Source organism: Sciurus carolinensis, chromosome 13, assembly GCF_902686445.1.
Source record: "Sciurus carolinensis chromosome 13, mSciCar1.2, whole genome shotgun sequence".
NCBI classification, from domain to species: domain Eukaryota; kingdom Metazoa; phylum Chordata; class Mammalia; order Rodentia; family Sciuridae; genus Sciurus; species Sciurus carolinensis.
Genome location: NC_062225.1, coordinates 18,663,521 through 18,672,556, shown reverse-complemented (window position 1 = coordinate 18,672,556; position 9,036 = coordinate 18,663,521). Strand labels below are relative to the sequence as shown.

Genomic DNA, 9,036 nt, shown 5'->3' with positions numbered 1-9,036 from the left:
TTGGACTTGAGACAATGGGTGAATAGAGGCTGTGTTTACCGAATAAGAAAAACAGAAGAGGAAAAGCCTTCGTTAAGAGAAATGAGTTTCACTCATGTTAAGATGAAAGGCTTAGAGACCTCTTCAAAGGAAGAGAGGAAGGGATGAGAGAGGTTGGGAGGCACGCTCAACTTACAGTGATGGGGTTGTACACACTGTTTTGCATGATGAAGGATCTAGACTTATTGAGGCTCAGCTGGTCAGGAGCAACTTGACATTGGAACCCAGGTGTTATGGTTTGAACGTGAGGTCCCCCAGAAACTCACATGTGAGATAATACAGGAAGGTTCAGAGGAGAAATGATTGGGTTGTAAGTCTTAACTCAATCAGTGTATTAATCCCTAATGGGATTAATTGGAGTGGTGAGGTGTGACTGGAGGAGGTGGGAATTGAGGCATGGCTATGGGGTATATATTTTCTATCTGGAGAGTGGAGACTCTCTCTGCTTCCTGATGATGTGAGCTACTTCCCTCTGCCACACTCTTCCCCCATGATGTCCTTCCTCACCTGAGGAATGGAGCCAGCCTTCTATGGACCAAGACCTCTGAAACCATGATCTCTCAAATAAACTCTTGCTCCTCTACAGTTGTGCTGGTTGGGTCATTTAGTCACAGCAGCAAAAATGTTGCCTAAAACACCAGGTGTTCTGGCTTTTTCTATTAGGGAGCAGAGGTTGCTGTCTACTGCAGGGTCATAGAGGCTAGGCATTGTGCATCACAGATTTATCTAATCCAATACTTGTTAATACACCTAGACCCTCAGAGCATTATCACCTCAATTTTTGGATAAGGAAATCAAGTCTTAGAGAGTTAAGTAACTTGTTCTGTATGCAAACACATGCAGCGAGTGACATTTATAGATGAATAATCAAATACTCTCAGATTTTAGAAATAATTACGTCCAACTCTCTCATATTGCTAATCAGGTATGCAGTACCCAGGGAAGTAAAGTAACTTCCTTCCAACTCCTCAGTGGTAGAGCTAAATTTGAATTTAGATTTCATGACTCTTTGATCAATGCTTAAAATAAAATAATTGAATTTCTAAATATATTTTTTCAAGTAATTGTTTAAAATGTCATGTTGGGAGCATTGAATGTTATTAAAAGCAATATAGGTTGTGTTTCCCAATTTCCCTCAGTTTATTGTATTTTATACTATCTTGGGAGTAGATGAGGGACTTAGAAGGGACTTTAATAGTATTCATAGTCACAGTGCCTACTTCCTAACACCCTCTGCTAGCATGTGTGTTGAAAAATTGATTTTGTGATCATTCTTTCCTGTGTCTAATCAGGTCAATAAATTAAACGTATAGGTCTGTTATTCTAGGTCATTCTCCTTCCCTTACAAAGAGCTTTAGCCATTGTTCCTGTCCATGCATTACTATCCAATGTTCGCTTTCTCCTTCCCTAAGCTCACATGGAAAGCTCCCTGCGTACCACAACTTCCCTTCTACCCCTGGCTGCTATATGTCTTTCCAAAGACAGTGAGCCATGATAGCTGCCTCCTTCTATTCAACAGAAAGAGATGCTGCTTCTGATCTTCCATTGACCCTGCCCTGCCCCCTGCCAAAAAATGATATTTAGGAATATTAAAACATCCTGCTAGAATTCCTAATCTTAGGTCACATTTCCAGGTTGCGAACATATTCAATATGCCAGAAAAATCACACACTTCCAATGACTTCCAAATTTCCTTGAGTTATCTAGGAGAAAGATAAGTTTTTAGGCCATGCACAACAAAGATGAAACATTCATGTTTAGAACATAAAAGAAAATAAATTTGGGGTGATTTGAGTATAAATCCTACTGTGTAATTTCCTATTTAAACTAAGCAGACTGGTTCTTTTTTTTTCAAATGTGCCACTCAATTTCAGCTCTGTCCTAGTCACAAGAAATGAGGAAAAGAAGTATCCGCCTTTCACAATACATGCCAACCGTATCCACTCAGTACGCTATTTCCAAATGCTGTTACTTCATCTTTGAGCTATTATCAGCACCAGTGATTAATTAATGGATTATTTACTAAAGTTCATTTCCTTTCTTCTCTCCTTCTGAAAAAGACGCAGGGGACAAGTGAGGAAAAGCCAGACATGTGTATTCCATTTGAAATCCATGATTAAAAAGCTTAAAAATTCAAACCAACGTAAAAAACTGTTTTATTTTAATACTCTGGAAGGTTTCAGTGAACTCCATTATTTTCACTCACTATTTGCTTGAATAATTTAGGCAAGAAAGCTAAATTATACATAAAGTGTACAGTTAGAAGAAAAAGTTCATGCACAGCCCTAGGCTATAGCCTTCCCCTAATGATGTCTGAAGTCAGTGAAAAGAACTCGTTAGACTGAGAGTAATTTCTCAGGGTTTAATTTTTTTTTTCTTAAAGCAATAATGTTCTTATAAAAATCTGACAAATAATACACTAAAAGAAAAGCCACAAAAGAGAGTCTCTAGTTGAGGCCTCAGCCCCTGTAAACTTCATTTAATTTCATATAAAAGTTGGTTTTCCATGCACCACAATAGATGATGGTTGGCAGCCTGCAGTGATCTGATTCAACAAGGAAAATACAAGTCTTGATTGAATAGAGTTGCTATTTGGCCTCATCAGTATTCTGAAGTAACGGAGTTAAAAGGAGATGCTTCAGGCTTCGAGACAAACCCGAATCTACTGTGGAAAGGGAATCAGCACCCACTCGGCTACCATCATCTGAACAAGTGGTTGCTGCTTGCAAGGGTATTGTACTTAAGGAGTACTCGTGTCATTAAACATTTACAGATTGACTAAAATGCTCGCATTCCCTTTAAGCATAACAACAGAGACTCTGCCGCAAGATGACAGGAATATCAAAATGGTACCGATGTCACCTTTGATTTCTGAGCCGCCTTTGTTCTTCTCTTAAATTACACCATTATAGAACTTGAAGACTCCAGTTCAACCCCTTCATTCTACATGTGAGGAACCTGAAACCCAGCAAGGTGAACTGATAAGCTCAAGGCTATGCTGCTAATGTATTTGCTCATTCATCCCCAAATGTTTATATGTTTAAAGAGAGAGAGAGAGAGAGAGAGAGAGAGAGAGAGAGAAAGGAATTGCCAAGTAGAGAGATCAGTCATATGTGAAGGTCAAAGGCTGGGAACTGGCTTGATGTGCTAAAATGTAAAAGATGCCAATTATTATCTGGTCACTTCCTACGCTTCCCAAATATGCTTTGAATTTATTTTTTAATTCTTGAAAATACACGTTAATGGCATATTTTTCCCCCAGATTTTATGTCTAGGATCCTCTTTATTGTGAAGTACTTCATTAAAGAAGAGGAACTGGCATTCATTTATGCCTGACCGAACCTGGCCGTGTTAATCGTGCAAAGACTTTTCTAAACAAATATTTCTCACATAATATGAAGCTGACCCTGAGTTAGTGCCATAAAGAATAAAGATAAAAGGGACAAAGTCTAACCCCTTATGGAATGGGAAGTCAGTGAGGAGAAAGGAAGAGACTACGGGAATTTCTCTTCATGTGGTTGTTTAATTTTGCTGTTCTTGATTTAAAATGGGGTTAGGTCATGTTCCTTGTCTTAACAAGTCTTAGAAATCAACTAGAAAACACATATTTTATAAACTAATCCCATGACTAGACGAGGTATTAAGTATTCCAGTGCTGGAATCTCTACTTCTCTGCAGCTCTTCTCCCCTCTGTACCGGTTCATTCCCAAGAAGGGGAACTCCCAGCAGGGTGAGCTTTGCACATCTCTGCTTAGTTCAATATGCTTCAGTGACAAGGAAAACCCAACAGATACTGCAGCTGTGGTGCAGGAGAGCCCCAAACAACGTGCAGGAAAAGGAGCAGAGGTCATTTCACGCAACAACTGGAGAAGTTTCCATTCCTTCCTAAGAGTGGGAGCACTAGGATGGGGGAAGAAGAGCCAAAAAGATTGACCGTATGAAGAAAGAGGTCTCACCTGCTGCTTGTCCTGGTTCCCGTTTATCTGTGTTTATTTTTTGAAAAGTGTTTCTTAAGGAAATTTTCCAGTCATTTCCAAAAATAACTTTTATTTTTTTTATTTGAAAGATCTGGGTCATCTTAGGGGACAGAGGTTTAGAAACTCTTCTTTGGTACAGTGATACAAATCCATGTATGGCATTTTTTCATCCAAATCCCATTTGTTGCTCTTACCTGGCAGTGAATTTGCTGATGAGGATGAGGATTGTAGTGAGAAGGACAGTGTCTTTGTGAGGCATAGGGTGTGTGAGGGAAGAGATGTAACTCTTAAAACCAATGGTCACCATCTCTCCATAAAGATTACTTCCTGGATTTGGTCATAATGGATGTCAGTTTTGGTTGAAGTGGTTCCAATGGAATCTACTGGGAAAAGGATTCTGAAGAGTCATGGAAAGGAAAGGAGTCACAAGGCCAATTGGTCAGAAGAAAAGGACAATTGGGACAACAGTTGTCACTAGGGGACTTTTCTCCAAAGCAGCATTTGTATTCCATGTTTGTAGATCATTCTAATCAACACAGACTCCAGAGGTAGAAGGTTGAAGCAGGCCTTCACTCTTGTAGATCCTGCAATTAAATGATTTTAATTTTACATAGAGCTTAGTGGAGTCCAACATGGAAGTTTGGTCTGCCAGATTGGTGGGTGCTCTTGAAACACAAGTCTTGGAGATGTACAAGCAATCATTTGGTGAATTCTGCTTAGGCATCTTAGTGATTAAATGTCTACTCTAATTACCAGGCAATCAATACCATCTTGGAAAGATCAAGTTAAAGGTAAACTTCTCTTATTTTGTGTTTTACCGGAAAGAGACTTTGCCTCTGGACTCTGGTTCAGTCTTAAGGAGATGGAAGAAGATGCTGTGTGTACTTTCTTTATTGCTTTTCTTGCCTTGATTTCCAATTTGGTTTCTGATTTGGGGTGATTACATTCTCTCTTTGGCTAAAAAAAAGAAAAGTGTCCATCATGCTTCCATAAGTTGTTGACTGGGAAGCCACCATGGCCTCAACAAGGAATTATCTTTGGAGGCCCAACTCTGTCGGAAGAGCATTTCCTCTTCCACCTCTACCAGATGTTGTCACAGAGCTCGGGTCCCAAGTAGATCTTTCTTTGTAGTGACAGCAGCACACACCACAACCAGGTGGGGCTTCTTGAGGATGAGGGAGTTGTGGTTGTTTGGTAGCCCAGCTGCTCAGGTAGAGCTGGGTATCGGGCCTCTCCTGCCACCTGTTGTTGTTTTCATATTCTGTGGCAGTTTCATGGCATTATATCTTGGCTTACCATTTTGTTGTCTTCAGAACCAAAGTCCTCAGTTCCTTGATAAGTTCAGGTCACACACAGGTTTCCGTCTTTTCAGCTACCCTCAGAAGTGCTCCAGAGTTTTGCTCTCAAAGGTTCTTAATGTTATTGAATCATCTGCTCAAGCAGCTTGGACCAGCAGACTGTTCTCTGATGTTGATCAGTGAGCAGGCAGTGTGACCTGCCCCCAGTACTTTTAATGGAATCTGCACCAAGGCCGAGTAAGGTGACTGGTAAGAGTGCCAACAGCTTGGGATTTGATCTGCCTGACAGCCCTTCTAAGATCCTGAGCAGTTCACTTCTTTCTCTGATTTATTTTCTCCAACAGTAAAAGGATAGTGATAACAATAGAACCTACTTCCTAGGGTTCTTTTGAAAGTAACACAGGCACGAATGAATATAAAGCATTTACAGACAATGCCTAGCACATAAAAGTTATGTAAATATTAGTTATTATTATTAATATTTGTAGATAATGAGCTCTTCCATATGAGTTAAATCTCCTGGCCTACCTGGTCAAACAAGGATTAGGTAATTGACCTGGGCAGAACATTTGTCAATTAGCCAGTATTTTATGATTTATGTGACCTAGATTGAAAGAAACAAATTGGACCATCAGAGTAGAGTCATCACAAGTTATGAAATGGGCAATCAAAGACCTGGGCAAACTAACCAAGACACTGAGAGAAAACATAAAGACTCAGAGGCAGGGCAGGTAACATGGTCCCAAGTGAAAAATGAAGTTTTGAGGAAGTAATTGGTCAAGAATGGAGAATGGAATGCACTTGGGTTCAAGCACACACCCCTACACACGGAACCTCGGTTTCCATAAAGTGTTTATATCTAGCTCAACTCCATGCATAAACAACTCTTACCTCCTCTGCCCCACTTATTTGGAAGTGCCTGGAGTGAATCTCAGGACCTGGCAGTCACACACACACACAAATCTACTAAGAACTAAGAGACACTTCTGCAGGCAGATGGGGGAAGAATAGAATAGAGGATGATACTGGGATACAGGCAGAGACAGTTGTGAAAGCCTGCTTAATTCTTCTTCCAAGAGTCACTGGAGGTGATCAAAGGTGTCTGTTCAGATGGCATTGGTTCTGTTAGATCACCCCAATAACAACAATAGTGGTAAATTTGAAGGGCAAGAAAGACCAGAGAATGAGGCTTACCAAGATACTTTGGGCACAATCTAGGTTAAACCTAATCAGAACCTGAACTAAGGTAATTGTGTAGAAATGCAAAGAAAAATATGGAGAATGGGGATATTAAGAAAGGGGTAACTAGCTATGGGGCATGGGGAAGCAGCTACAGCATAGGCAAGAGTTCTGATTTGAATGTTCAGATAGATGAGCTGGAAAATAGTTTGGGAGTAGAACTCAAGAGGCCCAGTGCTGAATTGAGGCCTTGTGGGAAATCTAAGTGAAGACGTTCTAGTGGATATGTAACATGGAGCCCAACGAGGACTCTGGCATGCTAGATCTAGGAACCTAGAGGATAGAAGTGGCACTTGAGATTAGGATTTTGAATGATGTCTTTCAGGGTGAATATAAATGATAAGAATAGAGTACCAAGTTTCTAGTTTGGAGAGCACCAACATGTAAGGAGCAAACAGAGGAGCCTTCCCAAGAGTCCAGTGGACAGAGAGATGGAAAAGACCCAGAAAAGAGTGTGTGAGCAGAGGATTTAGGCCCCAGGAAGGGAAGATATTTCAAGGTGCATAGGATGATCAGTAACATCAAGTGCAGAAGAAAGGTGGTGTAAGTTAATGAAATTATCCATTGAATGTGGTAGCCTAGGGGTTATTAGAAATCAAAGCTAAAAGATTGAGAACAAAATAAAGATGACAATAGGTTTAAGGAAGAAGGAAAGAGGCAGTCAGTATAATCCAACTGTAAAAGAAAAAGAGGTGAAGAGAGTCTGGGGTCGAATAAAGATTTTTTGTTTGCTCATTTGTTTAATCCAGAATAGACTTGGCATGCTCATGAACGAAGTCAGAAAAAAGAAGTTAGTGATACAGGAAAAGGGGGCCTGATGGATCCAGCTACCTCTTGTGGGAGCAGGAGAATATGAGGACCCAGGTACAGGTAGAAGAAGGAGCCTGGCAAGAATGAGGGACCATGCTACCATGGAAACATGGTAAAGATGGAAGCCCCTAAAGATAAGTTTGTGATTGTGAATTCAGCAAGTTGAGGGGAGTTTGTGTTCGAGGAACGGTTTGTCTTAGTGTGGTAGGAAGCAAGAACATCTGCTGAAATAAGAGGGAAGGCCCTGGGGCCAGGGGTTGGGAGAGAAAAGATAATTAGAGGAAAAAACATCGCAAGGAACAGGAGAAGGTCTGAGCAGGAAATATACGGCCAGTTGAGCCAAGTTGAGTTTGGAAGCCATTGGTGTATGGTGACCCCAGTCCATGCTGTGGTCTGAGTGCTCCGGAAGAAGTCCACGTCCAAGTGTCGGAAGAAAGAAACCAGAAAACTGGAGACTGCGTAACAGGTTTGATGGAGAAGCATGAAGACTGATTTATGTTTCAAAGAGATGGAAATGAATCAAGAGGGAGGTCTCAGCTTGGGAGGAAATGGAGGAGAGTTTGGGCTGGAAGCTCTGGGGAAGTAGGAGGTTAAAAAAAAGAAAGAAAGAAATTATGAGGACAAAAACAAATAGCAGAGGAAAACTGAAGGACCCATGTTGGTCTTTGTATGGGATACCAACCAGGGTTTAAGATTTGGGAAATAAAACAGTTAATTGTTGCCAAAACCAAGCCCAAGGGTAGGCTCCTGTTTGAGTCAGAGATTTTCTATTCCTGGAATGCCCTGGCTTCTCTGAAGAGACTGGCGCCATAACTAGATAACCAAATTTGTTAGAGTCTGGCATGGATACTTGCCAGGGTAGTTTATTCGCTTTTGTCACTGTGGTTCCTACTGAGGCTGGAAAAGATTGGGAAAGTTTAATCACACTGTTCTTCAGAGTCCATTGCAAGGCATTAATAACTTGCTGTGATATTAGCAGTTTTACATCTTACACTGGTGTCGCTTTGTCACATTAGTTTAATATTGCCATCATGTAGCTTAGTATTAATGTGATACAAAAGTAAAATTACATGTGCACTTTTCCTATTGTTATATTGAAATCTACTATGTATATGACACTTAATACTATTCAAATTACATAAAAAATACAGCTCCCAACATAAAGACAATTTAATGTTATGTTAGAATAAGAATGCAGATCACTGCACTTCCAGAACCATGCAGTGGAGGAGAAAGGACTAAAGGGATTAACATTTACGAGCCCTGGGGAAGGGAACAGGACAATGGGTCCCATGCATGAAGTCCCACATTCAACTTTGCCTTACCTGGCAATCACCGCAGCTCCCCATGGGCCAGTTGCAATAGAACAAGTCAGTAAACTTTTCTCTAAAGGGTCAGTGAGCAAATACTTTTTTGTCTTTGAGGACCTATTTGGTCTCTGTAGCAACCACTCGAGTCTGCCAGGATAGCACAAAAGGAACCATAGGCAATATGTTAATGAATGAGTGTGGCTGTGTTCTGATCAGACTTTATGGATGGACACTGAAATTTGAACTTCATGTAATTTTAACAGAATGAAAGAGCATTCTTCTTTTGAAATTCTTTTCAATGATTTAAAAAGGCAAAAACACTCTTAGTGTGCGGGCCATGCAAACGCAGGCAGAATCCAGTTG

At 40.6% G+C, this 9,036-nt stretch overlaps 1 pseudogene; it reads right to left on the bottom strand.

Annotated features, from left to right (window-relative positions):
* Positions 1 to 4,396: 4,396 nt before the first annotated feature.
* On the bottom strand, positions 4,397 to 8,712 carry LOC124963560 (chorion-specific transcription factor GCMa-like; annotated as a pseudogene).
* Between the last annotated feature and the right edge of the window lie 324 nt (positions 8,713 to 9,036).